Source organism: Miscanthus floridulus, chromosome 12 (assembly GCF_019320115.1).
Source record: "Miscanthus floridulus cultivar M001 chromosome 12, ASM1932011v1, whole genome shotgun sequence".
Taxonomy (NCBI): Eukaryota; Viridiplantae; Streptophyta; class Magnoliopsida; order Poales; family Poaceae; genus Miscanthus; species Miscanthus floridulus.
Genome location: NC_089591.1, coordinates 13133638 through 13159702, shown reverse-complemented (window position 1 = coordinate 13159702; position 26065 = coordinate 13133638). Strand labels below are relative to the sequence as shown.

The following is a 26065-nucleotide window of genomic DNA, read 5'->3' as shown; positions in this document are numbered from 1 at the left end:
CCTTATAAAATTCTTACTCGGTTATGTAACTCTTATCCAGTATGGCTTTGTCTCACCAAAGGGTACATGTTAATGGTGCAGATGGCACGCACCAAGCAGACTGCTCGCAAGTCCACCGGAGGCAGAGCTCCTAGCCGTCAGCTTGCTCCACGTACCCGTCAACTGTCACACGTTCCTTGGAGAGTTTGGGATGCCTACACTCTTGTGGAGAGTGCTCAGCTATGTAGGTTATCCTGATGGAATGGAACCCCGCTACTTCTGGGTGAATGAGCGGTTGGGAGAAGGTCTCTTAGTTACTGTGGAGGCCGTTGTTCGTCCCCGAGGTGACGATTCTGAGTGGATAGGTTGGTGTTATGAGTCGACTGGCAGGACTGCTGAAGAAGCAGCTGGCAGGGCAGCCTTTGGGATCCTGAGGGATATCATGGATCGTTTTCCTCAGGAGCTGGTAGCCGCTTTGGTTGGAGTTTTTCCGAGGGGCAATCCCTTCACTGACTCATGGCAGCAGGCAAGAGGAAGATCTTTGGAGATTGGTGCAGCAGAAGGGCAAAACAGCGATAACCCTTCCATGAGCGCCATGTTCGCAGTGATGAGAGTGTTAGATGGAGTTGAAGGTAGCCTCAGACGTGTGTCCGGCGCTCTTGGTCATGCCCGCGAGGACCGACGTCAGCTTCAGAGGGAGCACGACGCCGAGATTGAGAGGCTCACTGAAGAGATGACTCGGTTAACTCACCAGCGAAATGCAGCTTGGTCCAGGGAAGATGTCCTGAGGGCTCGACAGTTTGAGCTGGGACAGCAGCTGGCCAATGCGGAAGAATACAACGATAATCTGCATGAAGAGGTTCATCTACTGCACAATCAGCTCCACCCTTATGTACCACCTGGAGCCACAGAAATGGATCTAGAAGGGTACGAGGAAGAAGAAGTGGAGCCTGAAGAAGAAGTAGAACCTGAGGAAGGAGATGATTCTGCGTCTGACCTCGATAGTGATCATGATGAGGATTAGATCGCTTAGCATGTAGTGGGAAGCCTAATGTATCACCTTTATTCATGTAATGGACCTGTAGTTCCAATGTTGGCATTAGTAACCAGACTATCATGTAATGTTAATCGCACGTTTGGATGAACGTCAATGCAATTCCAGTACTTTGTCGGTAATCACGCTTTAAAATTGCATGCGTTATGAGCACGATAAGTGGTCAAATTGGTGATGTCATGTTGCGAGAATGAATTGTTATGCCTCTGTTTTTATTGTGCTTTTGAGAATTTTCTCCAGTAATTTCAGTTTGGCATGAGTAACTAATTCATCTGCAATCTCTTGGCATCAACCAATAATCGCTTATTGTTGCAACTTCACAGATGACGCGCACCCATGCTGGAGCTGGTGGCAGCCAGGATGGCAACCAGGAATGACTTGCCACCCCCACCGCCACCGTCTGCTCAGGAATTTTTACCCAGTTCCTAGGGAGCCAAAGGACAATGGAGGAAGCTTTGCGCCTCATCGCGCAAAACACTGCTCGTGGCCACCCACAGCAACCAGGGGCCTGAGCCAAATTAGCACAGTTCATTTAAGGAGTTTCTGGACACGAAGCCTCCGATCTTCAAGGTGGCAGAGGAACCACTGCAAGCCAATGAGTGGCTGAATACCATCGAGCAAAAATTTCGTCTGCTAAGGGTCACAGAGCACCTGAAAGCTGAATATGCTTCTCATCAGCTGCAAGGACCAGCAGGAATCTGGTGGACACACTTCCTATCATCTCTGCCTGCTAATGCGAGAGTGACCTGGGATCAATTCAAGCTGGCTTTTAGGGGACACCATATTCCCCCGGGCCTGATGCGCATGAAAGCAGCCGAATTTATGAGGCTCACTCAGGGAACAAAGTCACTTACAGAATATATGCACGCATTCAACAACTTGGCAAGATATGCTCCAAGTTTCGTGGATACTGAAGAGAAAAAGATTGAGAGTTTCAAGCGAGGTCTGGGTACCAAATTAATGAAGACTATGGCAAATTCTAGATGTGCCACGTACAATGAGTTTATTAGTGATGCCTTGACCCAAGAAAACCACAACAACATGCATGCAGTTGCTGAAGGTCGCAAGAGAGCATATGAGGCCGGTGCATCCGGATCTTTCCAGTCAAAAGCGCCTGTCACAGCTAGGCCACAATTCCGTCCACCTGCACCCAAGTTCAGGCCTCCACCACCTGAAAGCTCAGAATAACAGGCCACAGAAACCGTTTCGTAAGGCGTTCACTATTGCCTTACCAAAAGGAAATGGTAATCAGGACTAGCTCCGCCAGATTCAGAAATAATCAACCTTGTTTCAACTGCAACCAACTGGGTCATTGGTCCAAGGAGTGCCCCCACCCCAAGAGGAATAGCAACCCAAATCAGAACAATCAGAGGCAGGTGAATGCCAGGGCACGTCAGGGACAAGTGCATTATACCGCTGTGGAGGAAGTGCCCGTCGGAGAAGTTGTCACGGCTAGTATGTTTCTCGTCAACAAGCATCCCGCTGTTGTTTTATTTGATTCGGGAGCTTCTCATTCATTTATGAGTCAAGCATTTGCATCTAGACATGATCAAGAAATTATAGAAGTAAGTAAAGGGGGTTTTAACATAAGTTCAGCAGGGGGAACTGTTACTACCAAAAAGATAGTCAAAAATGTACTCATCTTGATACAAGGGAGGGAGTACACAACAGATTTGATAATATTGCCGGGGTTGTCGATAAGTGTAATCTTAGGCATGAATTGGATGAAGTATCATGGTGCTCTTATTGACACTAGCACCCGCACTATTATGTTGAGAGAACCCACGGGAGGGAATGCTTTTCTAGTTCCACTCTCCCGCGATTTCGAACCCCAACATTTAGCCTGTGCTATCCAAGCCACCACCATATGTGATATTCCAGTGGTTTGTGAGTTTCCGGATGTATTTCCAGAGGAATTACCAGGTCTACCACCGGATAGGGACGTGGAATTTAAGATTGAATTAGTGCCAGGTACCGCACCCATATCCAGAAGGCCCTATAGAATGCCACCCAATGAGTTAGCAGAACTTAAGGTTCAATTGCAAGACCTATTGGACAAAGGTCTTATCCAACCTAGCTCATCTCCGTGGGGATGCCCAGCATTGTTTGTGAAAAAGAAGGATCAGTCACTGAGAATGTGTGTAGATTACAGACCACTCAATGCTGTGACCATCAAGAACAAATATCCATTGCCCCACATTGACATCTTGTTCGATCAGCTAGCAAAGGCAAAGGTATTCTCCAAAATTGACTTGAGATCAGGTTACCATCAGATAAAGATCAGACCGGAGGATATACCTAAAACCGCTTTCTCTACTAGGTACGGCTTATACGAGTATTTGGTTATGTCTTTCGGACTAACAAATGCCCTAGCCTATTTCATGTACCTGATGAACTCGGTATTCATGCCCGAACTTGATAAGTTCGTGGTCGTGTTTATCGATGACATATTGATTTATTCAGAAAATGAGTCAGATCATGAAGAGCATCTGAGGATTGTCCTATCCTAGATTGAGGGAGCATAAGCTATATGCCAAGTTTAGCAAATGTGAATTTTTGATGAGCAAAGTACCTTTCTTAGGTCACATTTTATCAAGAGATGGAATCTCAGTAGACCCATCAAAAGTACAAGAGGTCATGGATTGGAAAGCCCCAACTTCGGTCCATGAAGTTCGGAGTTTCCTGGGGTTAGCAGGATACTATTGTCGGTTTATTCCAGATTTCTCAAAAATAGCTAAGCCTATGACCAGACTACTTCAGAAAGATGAGAAATACAAATGGACGCAAGAATGTGAAACAGCTTTTCACACCCTCAGAACTTTGTTGACTATAGCACCTGTGCTAGCACAACCAGACATTGAAAAGCCTTTTGATGTATTTTGTGATGCATCAGGAATAGGTTTGGGATGTGTGCTTATGCAAGAAGGGAGAGTAATTGCATATGCCTCTCGGCAATTGAGGAAACATGAAGTCAACTACCCTACACATGATTTGGAACTGGCAGCCGTTGTCCATGCATTAAAGATATGGAGACATTACTTGTTGGGCAATGTATGTCATATCTATACTGATCATAAAAGCCTCAAGTATATCTTTACCCAGCCAGAACTGAACATGAGACAACGTAGATGGTTGGAATTGATTAAGGACTATAATTTGGAAGTGCATTACCATCCGGGTAAAGCTAATGTAGTAGCCGATGCACTTAGTCGGAAGTCCCATTGCAACACTATGGAAGCACCATTGGAAGATGGATTCAACTTGCTACATCCTGCTGTACTCCATAGTATCACAATCAGTTGTTCGCTTGAGGGCAAAATCATAGAACTACAGCAGACAGATGTAGGAATAAGTCACATCAAGAGAAAAATGCAAGAGCAAGAAACCAAACATTTTAGATTGGACGAAAGAGGTGTATTATGGTTTGAGGACCGACTAGTGGTACCAAAAGACCGTGAGCTAAGGAAACAAATTTTAGAAGAAGCTCACTCATCCAAATTGTCTATCCACCCGGGTAGTAGTAAGATGTATCAAGATCTAAGAACCCGTTTTTGGTGGACTAAGATGAAGAAAGAGATCGCAGCCTATGTTGCTAGGTGTGATAACTATAGTAGAGTGAAAGCCGTCCATATGAAAACTGCTGGATTACTTCAGCCATTGCCTATTCCAGGATGGAAATGGGAGGAAATTAGCATGGACTTTATCACAGGCCTTCCAACAACGCAACAAGGTCACGATTCAATCTGGGTCATTGTTGATCGTCTTACTAAGTCAGCACACTTTATACCCGTGAATACACGGTATATAGTTGGGAAGTACGCTGAGATATATGTGTCCCAGATCGTGAGATTGCATGGAGTACCCAGGACCATAATCTCAGATAGAGGACCACAGTTCATAGCTCGTTTCTGGGAACACTTACACCAAGCTTTGGGAACCAAGCTAATCAGAAGTTCAGCTTATCATCCGCAAACTTCAGGACAGACAGAGAGAGTAAACCAAATCCTAGAAGATTTACTTAGAGCTTGTGTTATATCTTCAAAAGGGTCATGGGAGAAATGGTTACCTTTAGCTGAATTCTCCTATAACAACAGTTATCAAGCGAGTATCAAAATGGCTCCATTTGAAGCCTTGTATGGCAGAAAGTGCAGAACTCCATTGAATTGGATTGAGCCCGATGAAAGGAGATACTTTGGTATTGATTTTGTCAATGAAGCCAAAGAACAAGTACGTATCATCCAACAGCACATGAAGGCAGCTCAATCAAGACAGAAGAGTTATGCCGACAGGAGAAGAAGACCACTAACTTTTGAAGTGGGTGACTATGTATACTTGAGAGTATCACCCATGAAAGGTGTGAAAAGATTTGGGATGAAAAAGAAGCTTTCACCAAGATATGTAGGGCCATACAAAATTTTGGAACGAAAAGGAAATGTTGCGTATAAGCTACAACTACCACCAGAGATGAGTGCAATCTTTGATGTGTTCCATGTTTCTCAGCTAAAGAAATGTCTTCGAGTACCAGAAGAAGCGATTGCACCCACCCACGTGCAGCTTCAATCGGATTTGACCTATGAAGAAAAGCCAATTCGAGTATTAGAAGAGATGGAGAGAGTGACAAGGAGTAAGATCATTAAGTTCTATAAGGTGGTGTGGAACAATCATAGTGAACAAGATGCTACGTGGGAAAGAGAAGATTATCTACGAGAAGTTTATCCCGCCTTTTTCCGAGAATGGTAGGTCTTGCAAATCTCGGGACAAGATTTTTATAAGGGGGAGGGGCTGTAACACCTCGGGTGTTAGCCTTGCATAACTTGACTTGCATAACATGAGCATGAGCATCAAGCATTCATAAATCATCATTTACAATTGAAACATTTGATCGAAACATATGAAACATTGCTTGTTATCTCGTGTTTCTTGGAACATATGCATATGATCTTGTACAAATGAATGCAAGTGGGTAATGCTAGTCACTAAAACACCTTAGCTACACTTAGGTTAACAAAAGGAACCTTGTTCATGAAGGCCACATTTCATAATCAAGCACTTAAGTGATATTTCATGTGTTGACCTGGATAGCTCTATGAGTGACCACTACATAAAATGATTGGATGGCCTTGCAAGTTGGTCAAACATGCTTAGGATATTATCATGAACAACTTTGGTATTTAAGGCTAGGGCTAGTTTGGTCATTTAGCCATGGTTTGAGTATGTATCATGATTTCAAGGTGACATGTTTGACTAAAGTTGAACTAGGTGTTAGAGACCTTGCATGGAGGAGTTCACTAAAGCAAAGTTGTAGTGTTTGACATAAGGAACAACTTTTATTTTTGGGTCAGGGATTGATTTAGCTTCTAACATGCTTGAATGGGTCCCACAAAAACCAGCAAAATCCAGCTTCCCACACTTAGCAAATTTTCTAAGTGGTTGATCGACTGACCGACTGACAGCCGATGTTGAGCACGATATTACTCCGTCTCTGTTGCGAATTAGAACGAGGTGCTTGAACCAAAGTTGTAGCTGGTACTTCGGGCTACGAAATTCATGTAGATCGTTTTCGCTTAGGAGCAACGGATTAGCAGATAGGTCGACTTGAAAACGCGCTGTCAGGCATCACCGTTCGCGACTGACGAACTGAATCGGCTGATTCAGTGGTCGATCGCCGTCAGGCCATGGCCACCGCATGGAGGAGAAACGGCCGCGCGTCGCCTCTGCTCTACCCATCCAGGCCACGCTGCGCCCGAGCATGCCTTCATCACGCCAGCGCCCGCCCGCACTCAGTCGCGCTCCCATTTCGCTTCTGGCATCCTTTCTTCCTCGCTGCAGCAGCCGCCGAGCACCCGCAGCTTCGCCGTCGCCATAGCCGCGCACAGCTCGCGCCTAGCCACTCCAGCACCACCACCATAGCTCCACCGTCTCCCCAGCGACCCACTGCTTCCTCCCATGCCCGCTGACTGAGCTCGATAAGCCCCAGTGTCGTGCAAATGCTCACCGGAGCTCTGCCGCGGACTCCGTCTCCGTGGCCACGTCGCCACCGTCCATCCCAGGCCGCGTTAGGGCACTTGATAGCTCTACCGCAGCTCGGTGATGCTCGGCGCAGCATCCGTTCGAGCCACCGTAGCCCACGCCAGCGTACCGCCGTGGTCTAGCCCCGCCGTTCCGCCATGGTCGCCGCCGTCAGCTCTAGGGTCGGAAAAAGGACCGGCCAAGTGGCTCAAGCGCTTCGCTAGGTCACGTAGGACGTGTAGTGAAGATGTTACCGCCGGCGAAGCTCGCCGTCGACGAGCCGCAGCCGCGCAGTGCCCAGCAGCGCCGCTGCTCTGCTCCGTGTCACTGACGCGTGGGGTCCCCTGACCAGCGGGTCCCACCGGTCAGCGACAGCAGTGTTGTAGGCTAGTTCAAATATTCTAGTTTTTGATTTGTTTTGTGAATTTTGTATCTTCAGTTTGGTAGCTCCTAAAATTGTGAAATAAATATGGTTGTGTTCCTTAGGAAGTGTAGTATTTAGGAAAAATATGTTCTTGTCTTCAACAGTAGAAATTTCTGAAGATTTAAATAAGGATTTGAGATGTGCTTTTGAATACATTCAAATTTGTTTATTTTATATCTAGAGTTCCTTTGCTCCAAAAATTATAAAATTTTTGTGGTAAGCTAGTCTTAGCATATGTGAACTTTGGCAAAAATTTGAGGACCAGTGCATGGGTAGATTTATAGTTATAGATTTTTCTTTTATGGCTAGTCAATCCTTGCATGATTTTTTATAAATTATTTATGAGTCCAAAATTCATGAAATTTGTTGGAGGTAATCCTAGTACCATATGTATGTTAATAAAAATGGGAAATCTATTGCTTGACACTTTTCAATAGGATTTTCCATTTATGCTATTTCAAGCCTTGCTGCCTTATCATTTTTGTATAGAATGTTCTACTCAGTAAAATGACATGAAATTTATATAGTAGTCCTTTTATAGCATTAGTAAGGCACTGTAAATTTTTGAGAATTTATGAAGTACATCTGATATATGTTTATTATTTAACCTAGATATCTAAATAAAATAATAAAGGCATTTAAATAAATAGTTTGGACTTCACCTTTATATTATCTTAACTGTATCTGGTATGCTTAAACTAGTGGTAGAGTCTAGGTTGTCAAATTTTGAATGATTACATGAAGTAGAAGTATTATTACTTTACATTGCATGTTAAATAGTTTCCAGACTGATTCTAGAGTGTGATGAGTTGCATGTTGAAACTGATGTGTACTGTAAAAATGGTTAATAACAAAGTTGTAGAGAATTTGATAAGCTTTCCAGAAAGTCCTGGATCACTAATTTTGGATTTGTAGAACTCCAATTATGAGTGAAACAAGTAGCTACTGTTTGTGGCATAATCGATGCATTGTAGAAGTAGTTAAGTAATAATCGAGAAGAGATATGCACCTACTCAAACAACGTGATGCACTTGTTAACATATATGCATTCGTAATACTTATACCATACTCATACATCTAGGATCGGAGGAAGAGATCACGTTGCTGGAATTCGAAGAAGCAGAGGAAGGGAACCCGCAGGAGGATCCGCAAGCCGCAGCTCCCGAAGGCGTGGAGCAGAACCCTAAGGATCTTCCGGAGTGTCCTGACCATCGCCCTACTTCCTTTCTGCGAGGCAAGCCCCGGAGCATTATAAGTCGCCCAGTAATTTATAAATGTTTACTTACGTATTTATGATTGATGCATTAGGTTATAAGAGTTGAATGAAACCACTTGATGCATGTACATTCCTTGTCCAGATATTAACCCTTTAACCGGTATAGGTCTAGGATCGAATATATGCTTAGCCATGCTTAGACCGGTAGAAGTCGGGTGATGTCCTGTCACCTACGAGATATAGGTGGATACCGGAGCACGGTTGGCTATATCTGCTATCGTGGAACAGAACCATGTGGTAAAAGTAAATCGAGACCCGGACGGGAAGTCGATAGAGAAGCAACAAGACATGGAGGTCTTGGGTGTGGATTTATCCCCGTCTGTGTCGATTAAGGACCGTACTGTTGTTGGCGCTTCTGACAAGATTGAATGCATGCCTCTCACTTAGCTGGCCAGGATAACTCGTTCCGACCGCGAAGCCGAGTAATTCAACTCAGGCCGAGAATCATTCTGTTGTGCGCTCCTTCCGGGGAACTGATCAGATTGAGCCCAAGGGCAGGCTTGGCCTGAGCATCCTGGCATCTGGTGTTCCAGGATTGTGCGGCGCAGTACGGACCCACGAAATGTGTACCGGAGTTGTACCAAAGGTGACCTAAGACTATCGTGGCTAGTAGATCTGGGTTTGTGTTAGGAATAAATTCCCAGCTGGTTGAAATCGATCCAAATCGCCGTCTCTCCTGGATAGTGAGAAACTTGGCTAGTCCCAACATCGTAGTAACTATATTATGAAACATGATGGTTCAGATGAATATGGAATCACAATACCTGCTATGGTTACTATTGTATGCTTCTAAATGATATACCACATGTTTGGCACAGGATAGTTGCTAATCTAGAAATGGATAGTCATAATTAACTTGATAAAGGAATCATAATGGTACAACGGGTAAATTGCCTTTTACGCAAAATGTTGTCAAGTTACGTTCACTTATATAGCCTTGCATAATCCTTGGAGTCATTTTATTTCTGGTTCATGACGGGTAAGTCTAGCTGAGTACCTTCTCGTACTCAGGGTTTATTTTCCCATTGTTGCAGATGGCACTGTGTATCATGGTTATTGCAAGAGTTGCTTCTATCCCGCTGTGGATAAGGAGTAAGCCTTGGGCAGGCTTCTGTAGTAATTCCTATCTTTGCTTTTGTGGACCGTGATCTGGCTTGGTACTATATCAAACTATGTTGGAAACTTTATCTTCGAACTTATTTGCTTCCGCTTTATTTATCAAACTCGGTTTGTAATAACTTTTATTCGTACTCTGATGATGAAAAGTATCTATGAACTTTATGTAATATGTGGCATGTATGTTGAATCCTGTACGATCTTGGTTGTTGTAAATCGTTTATCGAGACCCGTCGTGGTACTCGACGGACTACCGGGTTTATATGGGTTCAAGTATGATAGTGCGACCGCTTGCGGATTGCCATTGTACTTGTATTCTTATAAATTGGTCGATTCTGCGACAATGTGCATGTGTCTAATTTGGATAACCCTAAGGACATTCTAGACATTTGATGCCTTGTTCCCTTGACTCCTATGGGGTAATTGCATATGGGTAGATTGCTAGTGCTCTAACTGAACATGATCTACATGATGATGGATGATTCTATGGAACTAAAAGTATAACATGATTTATAACAACTGTTCCATAGGGCGAAGGTGCAAATGACTTTTGATCATGTTGCTCCTGGCCCTCCATAAGGACTTATCTGTCGGCAAAAGCTGGGACTGATAGTGCAACTAGGAGAGTCATATGGCTCTAACTTTAGCTCAGTAATAGGACCTTTTCTAGCTAGTTAGAGGTTACCTTTTTCGGCTCAAATGGGGCTTGCCACATTGGGTATAGGGCTACCTCTGTTCCTATGTGTATAGCCACGATGGATGTGTGCCATAGGAAAGGGGGGTTCCTACATCTGCCTGCCAAGGAAACCTAGCAGCCCTAACTTGTTAGAGAAACCTATGAAATGGCTTCATAGTGTACCCTGCCCGCTCACCTTGGCAGTGACATGGGAGTAATTAACCCGGGCATATGGGAATCATGACTCGCGGTGAATGTGCACCACCTCTGCAGAGGGTAACAAACTATTATAACAGTCCGTGCTCACGGTCACGAGCGGCCCAGAAAACTCACAGAATAACTGGTTACTTGTTGTTGATCATTTAAGTTGTTCTATGATTATATATGGTACATTTGCCCCTGATATATGTTCTTATGGGATTAAATGGGAGCTTAAGCATAATTTGATAATACCTGAGAATAAAAGGTTGACTTACTAAAAATGCTAACCGCAGTAAACCAGAGTCAACCTTTTTGAGCTTCATAACCCAATGTTAACTTGTTAAGTACGGGATGTACTTACACTTGTTTATTTTCTTTATTTGGATAAAACCCCGGATGGGTAACAGATGACAATGGATATGAGGAATTCCCTGAGGATTTTTACGCTTGTGGTCAACCAGTTGACCTTCCCTATGATGAAGCCCCACTGAGAGAGTTACCTTTTATTTTCCGCTGTGATGTATAAGACTAAGTTATATTATGAATCTGATGTATGAGACACCATGATGATACTTTATATAATTTGTTAGCTTGTGTGTGTGATTGATTCCTAGGCACACATGAGTTTTGTGCATTCAATTTTATCCTTAAAATTGGGTGTGACAGGACTTCTCACACTCGGTGAGCTCGGCATCACCTTGGCGTGGCGCTACCATTCTCCAAAGCATGGTGCGGGAACGGCTACTGGACCTTGACGCCCAAAGCTGTCAATGGCAATTGCGACGCTGGGCTCATGCTGAAGGCGCACCTTCAGGACGCCAGGGCTAGAATCTTGGTGATGTTGATGGCTTGCCCCGTCGGCTGGCCTCGCGCATGAGGCTGCCCGCGCCAGCGCGCAGCGTGGCGACAGTTGGTCTCGGCCTCGACCTCGGTGTGGCGCGCATGCAGGGAGGTGACCTTGTCCCTGGCCACAGCAGCGGCGCTAGGCCAGGAGGCACTCGGCCTCCATCCTAGTAGTGCGGTGGCCGATTAAGTTCTCGGCAGCACAGGCGTAGCTACCACAGCTGGTCCTGGGCGATGGAGCTACATGCTAGACAGAGAGCCACTAGATTGGGAAAGAAAGGTGTCTGGACAGGAGGGATTCACGGTGATAGCAGTCAGCATGACAGAATGCTATTTGACGGTAACAGACCATTCTTTCAGTGGTATTTTCCGTGACGGATATCTTTCGGTGGTATTTTCCAAATGTCGTGATCTTTCGATGTTATGAAACCAATTTTCCCAAATCGAAAATACAGAGCTTGAAATGATGGACGTCAAAGTGATTCTCGAACAATAAACCACAGCGAGTTATGAACCACACTCCCGGATACCTGTAAACAACACATAGGTTGGTACAAATATGCAGTCGCAGTCTCGTAGCCACTTGGCAAGAAACACACCCCTTGCAATTTATAGCCACCACATGATTAAATTCATGTAACCACTACTACAGGAATGATTTCTAGGGGCGGCTGGTGAGGCTTTATAGAGTCGGCTCGGCCAGCCGCCCCTACCATACGGTGTCTACAAATTATGCATTTGTAGAGGCGGTTCTCAGACCGCCCTTACAAATCGATTTTTAGAGGCTATTGTTGTTATCAGCTGCCCCTACAAATTGATTTATAGGGGCGGCTATAATACCAGTCGCTCCTATAATACCTGTTTGTAGGGACGATTCAAGTCTAGAACCGCCCCTACAGTACATTTTTCCTGTAAAAAAAATTCAAATTTATAATTCAAATTCAACCAGAACATATATATATATGCATATATAATTTAAATCTGACTAGAACATATATAATTGAAATCTGACAACAAGCACAAGAGCATTATATAAACTACCATTACAAGTCCAATTCACAAGAATATATACAATCTATCATTAAATAGACATAATTCACAAGTCTAATTCATTCCATAAGTCTAAACCGTCCCACAAGATAAGACCAATGTCAAATTCCATACACATTGTTATCAACGGCCTAGAGTTAGCCTTTTAGTCTCACGAAGGTGTTGGTACTGAGGATTTCTACCTAAGTCATAATCTTGATCATGGTAGGTGTCTTTGACGTGTACAATCTGGTCCAATATGAAGTTGCAAAGGTCGCCGATGAGCTCTAAGAGTTGGTCATCCTTGTATGGGTCTCTTTTCATTTCTTTCTCTTCTTTCGACTACAAGAGAACAAGTTTTGGTTTAGTATTTCATATCATGTGCGAAGTTTTTATACTATGGGTGAATAGGTTCAAACTTACCCTTAAGGGGTGTCTCCTGCAGGCACCGGTGTTACTCATCATAGAACATACATAGTATCCACAATGTACACTCCTAGACTTCTGCTTGGGGCACTGTGTTTTGCATATGGAAATGTTAAGTAATGCTTTTGACAACAATGTAATGGAGTACTAAAGTAAGTTACACCTACCACACATAGTATTTTTATAGCCAGCCTTTCCTTCCTTACTGGATCATGCCTTCCATGATGTTTATCGACATAGAACCTGAATGCCCTATTCGAATTATTTTAGCAAATACAACTTGTTAGTATTCCAAAAGTGAACGTTACAAGTATATATACAAACATATAAGCTAATGAGGATTATCGATATGTATATGTTTTGAGAATCGATATGAAGTCTTTGTATGTCACTGGGTCCCTATCTATTGAATCAAAGACACATGCCATGCTCCTCCCAATATCGATGCCTATACAAATCTAGTGGTTGCTGCATGAATTTAATCGTAGAACTAGATAAGCTCTTTTGCATCGAATAAAATATATCGAACAAAGCTTTAAGTATAGAGTTCAACTAACTCGAAGTTGTATGGTAGCCATATAGTAGAGTGATGTTGGAGATTTTTAAAAGCCTAGGGCAATGTATGCCTGAAACCTTAAGGGACTCTTGCCTAAGTTTCTTCGCACAGATGTCCTCTTTCTCCCAAAGGGTCTTTCCAACAGCTAGCACTTTGGCATCCAGTTTTCACTGTCTATGGAAATTAAAATTTATTTGTGCTATAGCTTGAGGGTCTATATACCCGGCTTTCACACTTGGTATTTGTTTTACAATATGCACTTGCATTCTATAAATCACGGCGTGTGTTAGTTACAACAAAATCCAAAGATTACATTCATATCATATCGGGAGGGCAAGGACTTACAAGCACCACGTGTGAATTAGATTCATTTCCATTGCTTCGAGGTGAAAGCATGTCTGCATGTCACTGAACTCAAAGATAATTTTTCCCGGCTAGGCTTCTAAATGTGCCGGTGGGGAAGCATGCTTGTATGAGGTCTATGCTCATTAGGAGAACACACAAGTACCAATCATGGAACCTTCTCATTCCAAGTGTTAGGTGCTGGATGTCCCTGATTTGATAGGAAGGGCTTGCCTCTTTCATATGTTTTCGGGCAATCCTTTGACCATTTGATGGAATCAACATTTGGATACTTCTTTGCTATTTGGTGGACTTTGCTAGTGACGACCTCCTCAGAAGCCCATGTTGGGACATTTTTAACTTGGTTCTCAGGCTTAAACTGGTCATGGACATACCACTTGTGCACCGACAAGACGTCTTTCATTAGAACATAAATTGGCCTTATGGTGATTGGATGCTTCTTTTGAAGTTCCCATTCAGGCACGTCCTCATCTTCTTGTGCATCACCTTCTTCAAGAGGTACTCATTGTTCATGTATCAGCTACGCTTGTTGAGAAGATTGTGGCATCTCATCATGCACTTGCTCGGTACGAGCTGGAGAAGGTTGTGGCTTATCAGGCACATGCTCGCTAGGAGACGAGGAAGATTGTGGCATCTCAAGAATGTGGTGGTCACGAGATGGTGATAATATCTCCCCATCCATCAACAACTCGCTCCAAGTTTGAGAGAGGGGGAGGCAGGCGAAGAAGCAGTCAATATAATGTCTCGTTTATGCTAGAGGATGAACTACCCCATTACGTCTCTAAGTAACACCAGCCCCTCAGGAGTTGCATAGTCTATCCTCCACTACATTAACTCAGGGCTTCATGGTATGCACCTCAACCCTAGTGTAGTCCGGCAGTATCTTATTATTGTGGTGTAAGCCACCTGGGAGGATGTGCCACACCCGTTGCCACCTCCATCACAATGTTCTGCCTGCCGCTGAGAAACACCAAGGTGCAACTAGTTGATTCCCGTATGCGATCGACGGGGGTTGTGGCTGTAGTGGAACCTTGGCTGCTAGGAACTTCCGGAGGGCTGCCAACTAATGTCAGTTCTCCCAGGTGGCGCCATTAATATTTGTGGCTCCATAGACAGTCCTTGCTCCCTAGCGCCTTCGCAACTAGTGCCTTCACTTGGAGCTCATGATTAGCCTCCCAGTCTCTGCCATGTTTCTTGTACATGTGCCTATCCTCTTCGAATCCATGCTTCTAGGTCAGTCCTTTTCCCTAGCCCCCTGGTGTGGCCTGTGTGCTCGTTGTTTCCTAAGCCAAGGCTAAGCTCGTCCCTCTCTCTGGAAGGATTGAATGAGCCCTTCTCCTTGTCTTCAGCATATTTTAGTATCCTTAATACTGCCTCTTGGGTCTCTGGCTTATCAATCTTAAGATTACCGCTGGATGATTCTATACTCCTTGCATATATCCAATTCCTTGAGCGTACCTTTCAAATTCTTCACATCGATATTTCCAGAAGTTGCGGCCTCTTCGTCCATCTTTCTAAACTACTATTCCTTAGCATAGTAGCCACGAGGAGCCTAGATGATGGTGGTGTTTGTTCCTTTTCACTAGCTCGGTGTTATGGGCACTGAGCTCCAATGCCTCCGGTGAAGTCTTCTGAGCCACGAGCTCCTCCCATTGACTAGGAGTTATGTTGCCTGAAGTCATTGAAGGGAGTTAACCCCTTTTGGATATACTTCTTGTTGATCTCCGACCTCCAACATTGGAATGACTCTCCCATGATCTTGACAGCATTTTTTACCAGTCCTTATTTACCCTCTAGAAATCTAAAATTGAGCTTCAGCTGCTTATCCCATAGTTCATCCTTTTTCTTCTCTGGTACCTCTTTCTAGTTAGGGATTGCTGGGTTTAATTTATCTCTTACTAGGGCCTCGATCAGTATTACGGAATCGTCCTCTGAATTCCTTCAGCTCAAGGATCTCCCCTGCTGGCCTGACCTCCGTTATCACATAGCATGCCTTATCTGGATATTGGTTTGCTTTTCTATCCCCTCGTTTCCTCTTTGACTTGGTAGTCGTGTTCGTGGTTGTGTCTTGAGGTTGTGGAGCAGAGGCCTCAATGGCCGTCTCTATGGCTGTTGCCTCTGCTCTCCTTTCCTCTACTCCGTCTTGTCCAGCGAGATGTCGCGGATGTTGACATCGTCTTTTCTGAGTTTTAGGAGGGACCTGTATATACGACAGGTCAAAGTGTTAGCAGAGGTAACACAGCCAAAGCTTTAGCGAAATTTACAAGCTAAGGCTTTATCCCTACCTCCTCGTTCGGGTCAAAATCCTTGTCCAAATCTTCCTCCGTTGGCCTCCTTGTGGCTTCACAGTGGGAAAGGATCCTCAGGACTTACATATCCCACTTCTGAGTCCTCATCATCATCATCCTCTTCTTCTTCGCCTTCAGCAGCCTCTCCTGCTCTTCCTTCTACTCCCCCTTCCTCCTCGTCACATTGCTCCTGAGTAAGCATCACTTCTTGATTATTTTTCTAACTCGTTATCGAACTCCTCCTAAGTAAGCTAGTCCTCTAGTGCTTGCTCCTCATAGGTTGGCTGCTCATCATGCTCGGGGCATCGGGCTGCACTGTCTGGTGTCCAGCGATATTATTTCGCGCTTTATTCTAAGAGATGCAAGAAAGTGTGCTTTAGGTATGCGAGAAGGTATAAGAAATCAAAAAGGTCCATAAACCAAAGTAGTCCTATAAAACAACAATATATAAAAAAACGAGTAGTAGCAGTAGTAGAGGCTTCAGAAACATGTCAATCATCATTTGATCATGAACTTGGAGCATCAAGGCATCATAACAGAGAAAAGAGGAGAAGGTAATGTAGGAGCAGTCGATAATGATGCCAAGTTCCTCACAAGTTCTTGATTATCAGCTCATATTCCATATAATGTATGGATTTAGACAATTCAATCATCGGCAAAACAAAGGAGATGAGAGGAGAGGAGAGATTTGGCAAAAAAAAGCAATAGCATGCTTAGCAAACATAGAGCAGCAGCTGATGACAAAAATAGCCAAAAAACAGCAGCATTGGTCTTATTATTAGCAGAAAAATCGATGAACTTTTAGGCTTCTAAGCTACTGAAATAAACGTTTGTATCCCTTGGCCCTTGCAACTAAAAAAGAAAAAACACGAAAGGAGCATTTGTTATAGTTTATGATCTGATGAACTCTTGCCCAGTAGAATGATTATAATTATTCCCTTGAAATTTTTATACTTCCTTTCATTTTAATATTGTAATTTTTTGTGCTGATTGAGCTAAAAACCAAAAAAACAACTTCACTAGTGAAGCTGAGCTGTGCCAAACGACACCATAGATAAGCAATTGCACAATAATTGGTTGTGATGTGGCACAGAATTAAAGGAAGTCATCCCTGGCTTTGTTCACTGTACCCAATATTCGATACTTTTATATAAACCAAAAAATGGTTAAAGCTTGTCCCTCTACCATTAAGTACATAATATTTTTTTAGGATATATTCATTGTTCAATAAAAAATATGTCCTGTGTACGAACCTTATTTGTTGAAGACGATCTATGGTAATTAAGAAATAAACCGCTAATTAAATGAGATATTCAGTCATGCATGCGCCATATGCATCTCCTATATATCCTATGGAAAGTTAATGTTTGCTGATATGTACGTACGTGAAGAGAGGAAAAAATATTTTTGATGCATACATGTGAGGTGACCAGCACCATCTTTAGGTCTGCATAGAGTTGACCGCTGACTCAAGGACTTGTCCGCGAGCCACACAGATTTCGTCGTCATGATCAGGAATAATTCAGGATGCACAAGGACACAATTTGGCGGCATGCAGTGCGGAAATTGAAGGCTATTTTGGACGGCTGCATATCTAGACAAACGTAGCACAATCATCAGCATGTTGTATGTACGTATGTGTTCGATTTGTGATAAACATTCCAAAATTTTCAGAGAAAAATACAATCTTTTCTTATGTTCGGTCGATCGGCAACGGCATATGCTCATGCTTGTGCCTATTGTACTAGCTAGCACTACACATGTTTTAAACAAGGCCTTCAAGACGAAGTTATATCCATTGAACAAGCAATAATATCTTGTATGATCAATGTGTTGTCTTGGTCAAAGTGGATTGATTTTTCAGCACTTCTAGATGCACGAAATATATATCTCACACAACTTCTAACAGACGGAACACGGCAATAGATGCAAAAGGTTTCTGCATGTACACATTTAGTGAGGAGCATATATCCAAAAGTGCAGAGCAGTTGTAGTTGTAGGACTGCAAGTGTTGCTTAGAACTATAATTTGATTTTTTTTGGCAAGTATTGCAAATTCATGTTCTTTACCAACTTGGACAGCACATACATGGTGCCCAATAAAAATCATTCCTAGCATCCAATGGCTATCGGCTCAATAAACCATGTGTGGAATAAACAATGGAGATTAAGCTTGCAGGTAATGATCTAAAAACTCATTGGCACATAGTTTACAGGACCAAAGAAACTGTATGGAATAAACAATGGAGATTAAGCTGCAGTGACATTCTATTTCAGCAGTCACCTACTTTCCTGCTGGAATGTACTGAAACAGATACTGAAATACAGTCCCCAGAAGCTGGGAGCACATTTGTTAAGGTACCTGCATCTCTATGCCAAAATTTCATCGCATCTCACAGTTAAAATTGTTGAAGATTCCTTTTCTTAGGAAGCTATAAACATTTTTTAAATTACAGGAACTGGACCAGGAGAATGGGACTACTGTCCTAAATGAAGGAGATGAAGACCCCAATGATTTCCAAAAAGATAAAGCTGAAGCAGAAGTTGATGGTGATGAAGACTATATGTTCCCAAGTCCAGAAGAATTGGAAAAGTCTAGAGCTCCAGAGGTTGGCATGATATTTTCCACACTACAAGACGCTCATCGTTTTATCAATGTCCATGGGCAAGTTACTGGATACACAGTGATTAAAGGAACAAATTACAAGCACAAGAAGATAAGGTTTGTGTGCAGTAAAAGTAGGAAAACAAAACAAGCTGATACAAGACCGAAGAAGAGGAGAAGAGATGCTATTGTGCATACTCAATGCCCCATGAAGGTGACTGTGAAACTTGTTGCAGAGGTGGGAGATTATAGGAGTTATGAATGAACATAATCACCCACTTTGGAGTTCACCCTTGTTGACCAGATTTTTCATGAGCCACAAGCACGTCAGAGGAAGAGAGACACTTCTCAAGAGTATTGCAAGAAAGCAAAATTAAAGCAACAAAGATAATGGAAATTTTCAAGAAATTACAGGGGAGATTTAAGAATATACCTGTGAGTAAAGTGGATGTCAACAACTTGAAACAGTCTGGCAGGGTGATGAAGACTAGGAATACAGATATTGGAAGCACACTAGAACATGTGAAAATTGCAAAAGGAGCAACCTGGGTTGTACTATGCTATGAAGACTGATGAAGATAGTACTATAAGAAATATCTTTTGGACAGATGTGCGAGCTAGACTGGATTATGCTTTATTTGGAGATTTCATTCATATTAATACAACTTATAGAACCAATGCATACAACATGCCGTTTGCATCATTAATTGGAATTAATGGGCATGGTAAGCCAACTGTCTTTGGTTGGGCTCTGCTTGAAAATGACGAGGCAGAGACATTCTCTTGGTTATTCAGGACATTCTTGGATGTGATGGAAGACAAGAAACCAAGTATTATAATGACTCGTCTGGATTCAGCTATGCAGAAATCAATTGCAGAGGTATTCCCTACAGTTTTTCATCGGTTTAGCATGTGGCATGTAATGAGGGAAGCTGGAGTTGAATTTGAGGTTTTATGGCAAACAGACCTGGAATGGATGCTGAGATGTCATGTCTTGTTTTGAATTCTTTAACTACTGAAGATTTTGAGAATGGTTGGAAAGCAATGCTTAAGAAATATAATGCAGAAATAAATGCACACTTGAAGCAAATGTATTGGACAAGATCTATGTGGGTGCCAGTTTACTTCAAACATGTGTTTTGCCCATTTATACGTTCCTTCGGAGGTTGTGAGAGCACAAACTCAATCTTCAAGGACTATGTTCTGCAGGAGGATAACATTGAAACCTTCATCGGTCAGTGTAACATTTTGCAAGAGCAGGTTGTTAGCATTGATAGATTTGAGTCAAGTATGCAAAAGCCAATATACTGCACAAGGCAACCAATAGAAAGGCATGCTGCAGAAATTTACACAGTGGGACTGTTCTTAAAATTTCAGAAAGAGCTACTTGATGCATCTGCTTTCAATGTTTTTGAAGAGGAAAAGGACAGAATTTATACAGTGAAGAGAGTGCTGGAATATGAAGATGCTGAATTTCTGAATGATTCCTTCTCTGTTGAAGTTGACATGGAAAAAAAAGATATTTAATTGCATATGTTCGAAGTTTGAGCGAGATGGAATACTTTGTTGCCATGTTCTAAGGCTTTTCACACAGTTTGGAATTAACGAGATACCTGAACACTATATCAGGCAAAGGTGGACAAAGAAGTTCAGAGAGCAGGAGTTACAAAAACTTTGCACAGAAAAGACAGGATCAGATGCTTCACAAAATGTGCTGAGGTATGCTATGCTTATGAACAAGACAGCAGATACTTGTGCTTCTGTAAGCAGGGATCCAAATCAAAGTCAAATATTCTTGAAAATTACAGCAGCACATCAGACTGCCATGAATCCATGTCCGACCACTACAACGAATCTGCTGCATAGTGGAGCAAGAATGGAGGAGAAGGGGTTGGAGCTTACCTGCAGAAGAACAAGCCAGGCGGAGGGAGAGCGCACGGGCACTAGGGCACCAGGGCCGCCTGGGGGAGGGAGCGTCGACACCGGAGCGCACGGGTACCAGAGCTACCGGGGGAGGGAGCAGGGACGCCAGGGCGCACCAGCACCGGGGCCGTCGGCGGAGAGAGAGCGCACGGGCACCAGGGCCGCCGGGGGGAGGGAGCACGGGCATCGGCAGCGGAAACCCTAGCCGCCGTGGGAGGGGGAATGGCGGCGGAAACCCTAGCCACCGGGGGGAACAGCGGTGCACAGGGCAGGAGATGGACTGGGGTTTGGAGGCGGAGGTAGGGCACAGAGGCGGGCGCGGGAAAATTTGGCAGCCTACTGGCGTCGTGGAGCAGAAAAACACGCCCAAGACTTAGAATTTTTCGGTGGTGCTGTTTATATAACGCGGCTGATTTGTGGGGGCGGCTTGAAACTCTAGCCGCCCCTACAAATACATTTGTAGGGGCGGTTCCTAAGTCAGCCGCCCCTACAAATAAATAAAATATTTAAAAAATAAAAAATTGAAATTCAAAACTTGGAATTGTATTTTAGGACATTAAATGATCGAAAATGGAAATATTGTAAACATCAAAGTTGTAGAACTCATCAAAATCTGCAACTTTCATTTTAGTCATATTTTCATGTGACTTTTTTGAATGATTCAAAATTTGAATTTTAAAAAAGGACAACTTCAAACAACATTTTGGAAGAGTATATGATTTTAAATGTAAAAGTCATGAATATAAAATATGTTGAACTCATCAAGTTCTACAACTTTTATTTTGGTTATTTCTTCATTTGAGAAAGTGATAGCAAACATTGTTCATATATTGACACATCTCTCATCTAGTTTTGTAAACTATGTATGAGATTCATGAATTTGTGATCAATGTTTGTTAACACTGTGGTAGATGAAGAAATGACCAAAATAAAAATTGTTGAACACATCACTATCTACAACTTTTATTTTAGTCATCTTTTCATTTGACAAAATTTGAACAATTCAAATTTTGAATTTCAATAAATGACAACTTCAAACAAGATTTTGAAACCTTAAATAATTTCAACTACAAAAGTCGTGAACATAAAAGTTGTTGAACTCATCACTATCTACAACTTTTATTTTGGTCACTTCTTCATTTGACAAAGTATTATTAAACATTGTTCACAAATTCACATATCACTCATAGTTTTATGAACTATATGAGAGACATGTTGATTTATGAACAGTATTTTCTATCACTTTATCAGATGAAGAAATAACTAAAATAAAAGTTGTAAATATTGATGAGTTATACATCTTTGGTATTCATCACTTTTTTAGCTGAAATCATTTGGTGTTTCAAAATCTTGTTATAACTTGTTATTTTTTTAATTTAAAAATTTAAATTGCTCAAACTTTGTCAAACGAAAAGAATGATCAAATCAACACAATAACTTGATAGGGCATGATTTTATAAAATTTTAGAAAAAAAATCATCACATTTGGAGTTAGTATGAGGGAGAAAGACTAGTTAGAAATATTACCCAGAGATTAAAAAGAAAAGTCACAACTGTTCATGATGATCAAATATGAACAAGTGTGATTTCTCTTTTTAATATGTGGCTGAAACTTATAACTAGTTTTTCTCCCTTATACTAACTCCAAATGTGATGGTTTTTTTCTAAAATTTTCTAAAATCATGCTCTATCATTTTAGTCTGGTCATCTATCTTTATCACTAATTTTAGACAATTCAAATTTTAAATTTCAGAAAATGACAACTTCAAACCTGATTTTCAACCACTAAATGATTTCAGCTGTAAAGGTGATGAATATAAAAGTTGTATAACTCGTCAAGATCTCCAACTTTTATTTTGGTTATTTATTCATTTCATAAAGTGTTAAGTGCTTGTTTTAAGTGTTTCAATAGTCGTCCGAACATGTTGCAGTAGTAATAAGTGCATGTTTCAAGTGTCTGCGTGTTACAGCTATTTTAGTAGTAATAGAGTGGATGTTGCAATAGGTTTATCTGGATATTGCAAAGGGTAGTCTTACACACATGAATAAATGTAGTCTCACACACATACATAAATGTATAGTCTCACACACATACATAAATGAAATCTTACAAACACATACACTCAAATACTCCATGTTCAACAACTAGCTAGCCCGCTGTAATGTGTTTCCCTTGACACCTTTTCGTTCCCATGGCAATATATTTTTGGATAGGTTCTTTTCTACAACACTGATCTTCTTAGAAAAGTCTGTGAATAGCGACATCTCATCATAGTTATTGTAAGCTTCAACATCGTCCACGCCATCAACTCCGATAATGTGCTGTTTTCTGCAGGCAACCATGTGCTTTGTCCTCTTCTTCAAGGTAGGTTACTTTGTGTGTCAGGCATATAGAAAACTTGTACTACACGTGAAGCGAGCACCCAAGGGTCATCATGGTAGCCTAGATTCTCGAGGTCCAGGACTCTCAATTCGATTTTGTTCAATTGGTGTTGTTTGATCTAGCGGCATCGAAACCGGGCCACCGTTATATCCCTTCCATAGTCAAGTTCCCATATCTCTTCAATGATACCAAAGTATTGAATCTTTCGCCCCACTCCATCAAGAGCTTCTATTCGAACGCCACTGTTTTGGTTCACATATTTACTATCCTTTGCGTGGGTATAGTACGTGTACCCATTAATGTCATAAGCTTTCCAAGATGTCACTTGTCTCGATGGCCCCTCCGCCAACCTACTGATGGTAATAGAGTCTATGTTTTCTCCAGGCGGTATATTTTGGTCCTTCAACCATGTAGTTAGTCGATGCTTGTGCTGTTTCATGACCCAATCATCTAAATGACCATTTCTCTCCACCATAATGATAGCCAAGTGTTCATCAATATACGGTTGCATCAGTTGTGTACTCTACAAGACACTATAATGCGCCCGACTCACTTCTTTGTAATCATGGTCGATGAACACTTTTCTACCACTGGTGCCCTTCCCAACCAGCCTACCCTTATGACGAGAATCGGATTTACCAATCCATTTCTATACTTTTAGGTACTCTTGACAGCACTCGATGACTTCTTCAGTACTGTAACCCTCTATCATGGAGCCCTCTGGGTATGCTCGATTATGCACGTATCAGCTTAGAACTGACATGAACCACTCGTAGGATCACATTTCATGCAAGTAGCAAGGGCCCAGCGCCTGTATCTAATGAACCATGTGAATCATGAGATGTGACATTATATAAAAAAAAGCAGGAGGTAAACACATCTCTATTTGGTTTTGTGTCTACACCACAAATTCATATAGGTCACTCAACTCTTTCTTGCCAATCGTCTTCTGTGAGATCTTTGAAAAGAAGTAGCACATGCGGGTGATGGCCATTTTCAAGAGCTCTAGCTTTATAGCCCTGATTGCAATAGGTAGAAACACGGTCAGCATCACATGACAATCGTGAGCCTTGCAGTGTGTTATTGACAAGTCCTTCATCGACACTAGCTTCTTCACATTTGTTGAAAACCCAGTCGAGACTTTGACCCCCTTAGGAAAGTGCATATAGCTCTCTTCTCTTCTGATGTTAGGTTCAAGCATGTCGTGGGCAGAGTGTATTTTCCATTAGCCTCAGGTACCTGGTGAAGCTGTGGTATCACGTTTAGCTACACCATGTCTTTCTGTGATTTTAGACCATCCGTTGACTTGCCTATGTCCATCAAGGTAGCAATGAGACTCTCAAAGACATTCTTCTGCACGTACATAGCATCAATGGCATGGGGAACCTCCAAGTCTGGCCAATAAGGTAGATACTGAAAGAAGATTGATTGTTTCTTGAAAGGTATGCCTTCGACAGGAGGTGTGCTTCTATCTCTGTTCGTCCCATCTGGATTCTTCTTTCAATAGACGACATGTATGTTTTTCACCATTCTGTACTCGTGTTCTCCGTTATGACGTCTCTCCGGAGGGGGTTAAATCTCTAGGTTGTTGTCATAAAATCTAAAGAATAATTTGTTGCAGGACTTGTGACTTGTCTTTAAGAAGCGTCGGTTCCTTAGGTAAACTATCTTTTTGGATGCATCCAGGAACATCCATGTAGTACCATCCAAGCAAACTAAGCATCCTGTCTTCCCTTTGATCTGTCTAGACAAAGCAAACAATGCGGGGTAATCATTGGTAGTAACAAATATTATTGCTCTACATATGAAGTCCTCCTTTCGGAACGCATCATACATCGGCTCTCCATTCCTCTATAGCCTCTCCATTTCTTGCATCAAAGGCTCGAGGAACACGTCTATATCAATGCCTAGTTGTTTAGGGCCAGAAATAAGAATAGTGAGGAGAAGGTACTTTCTCTTTTGACACAACCATGTTGGGATGTTGTACATGGTCAAGATCACTAGCCAAGTGCTGTGGTCGCTCATCCTCTCATTGAAGGGATTCATTCCATCAGTGCTCAAGCCAAACCGTACATTCCTTGGGTCATCGCTGAATTCTTTGTGCTTCTCATCGATCCATTGCCACTGACTACAATCAGTCAGGTGTGCAATCTTAACATCATCCACCTTGCGCTCATCATCCCACCATGTCATTAGTGTGGCTTCTTTAGGGTTTAGGAAGATAAGTCTTAAGCGGTCGGTCACTGGCAAGTACCATAGTACCAAGGCAGAAATTCTTCTCTGCTTTGCATCGTTGCCTAATGGAGTGTCCTTTGGGGGCTGACATTCTTTGACCACCTTTTTCGTACCCTTCTTATTCCTCTTTTTCCTATGGAGGCTTCATCCCCACCGTAAAGGTCATTGTTCTAGTACCAGCTGACCTCACACCGGGGACATTTATCAAGTGACTTGAACGTTTCACTACAAAAAAAGGATACAGTCGTTGGGGCATGTATGGATTTTTTCAACCCCCATTGTCAATGGACTTATAACCTTCTTCGCTTGGTATGTGTTGGCGGGAACTGAGTTTGGTTGTGGCAGCACCATGACAGGAGATGCAATAGATCATTAAAACTACAGTCTGACCAGCCGTACTTAGCCTTCAGGACGAGTAGCTCAAGCACAAAATGTAGCAATGTCCAATGTGTCGGACAACCCTTTTTAACACCATACACAGTCTCCTTCGATGCTTTTGTCACCCTTTCCAAATTTTCTAGACCTTTCGGGCTCTTTAGTAAAATCTCTGGTCCAAGGACCCGAATCATTTCCTCCAAATCATCAAAATCATCTTCATCACCAACACATGCTCCCCCATCATTATTGGCACCACCTTCGTCGTTACCATCCTAACCACCAGCATCACCACCTTGTTCATT

General features: G+C 42.5%; 2 pseudogenes; one reads left to right on the top strand and one right to left on the bottom strand.

The window, feature by feature from the left end:
* Window positions 1–26065, bottom strand: part of LOC136495564 (ABC transporter G family member 25-like) — a 92402-nt pseudogene that overhangs the window by 55708 nt on the left and 10629 nt on the right.
* Window positions 18400–20972, top strand: LOC136498239 (protein FAR1-RELATED SEQUENCE 9-like; annotated as a pseudogene).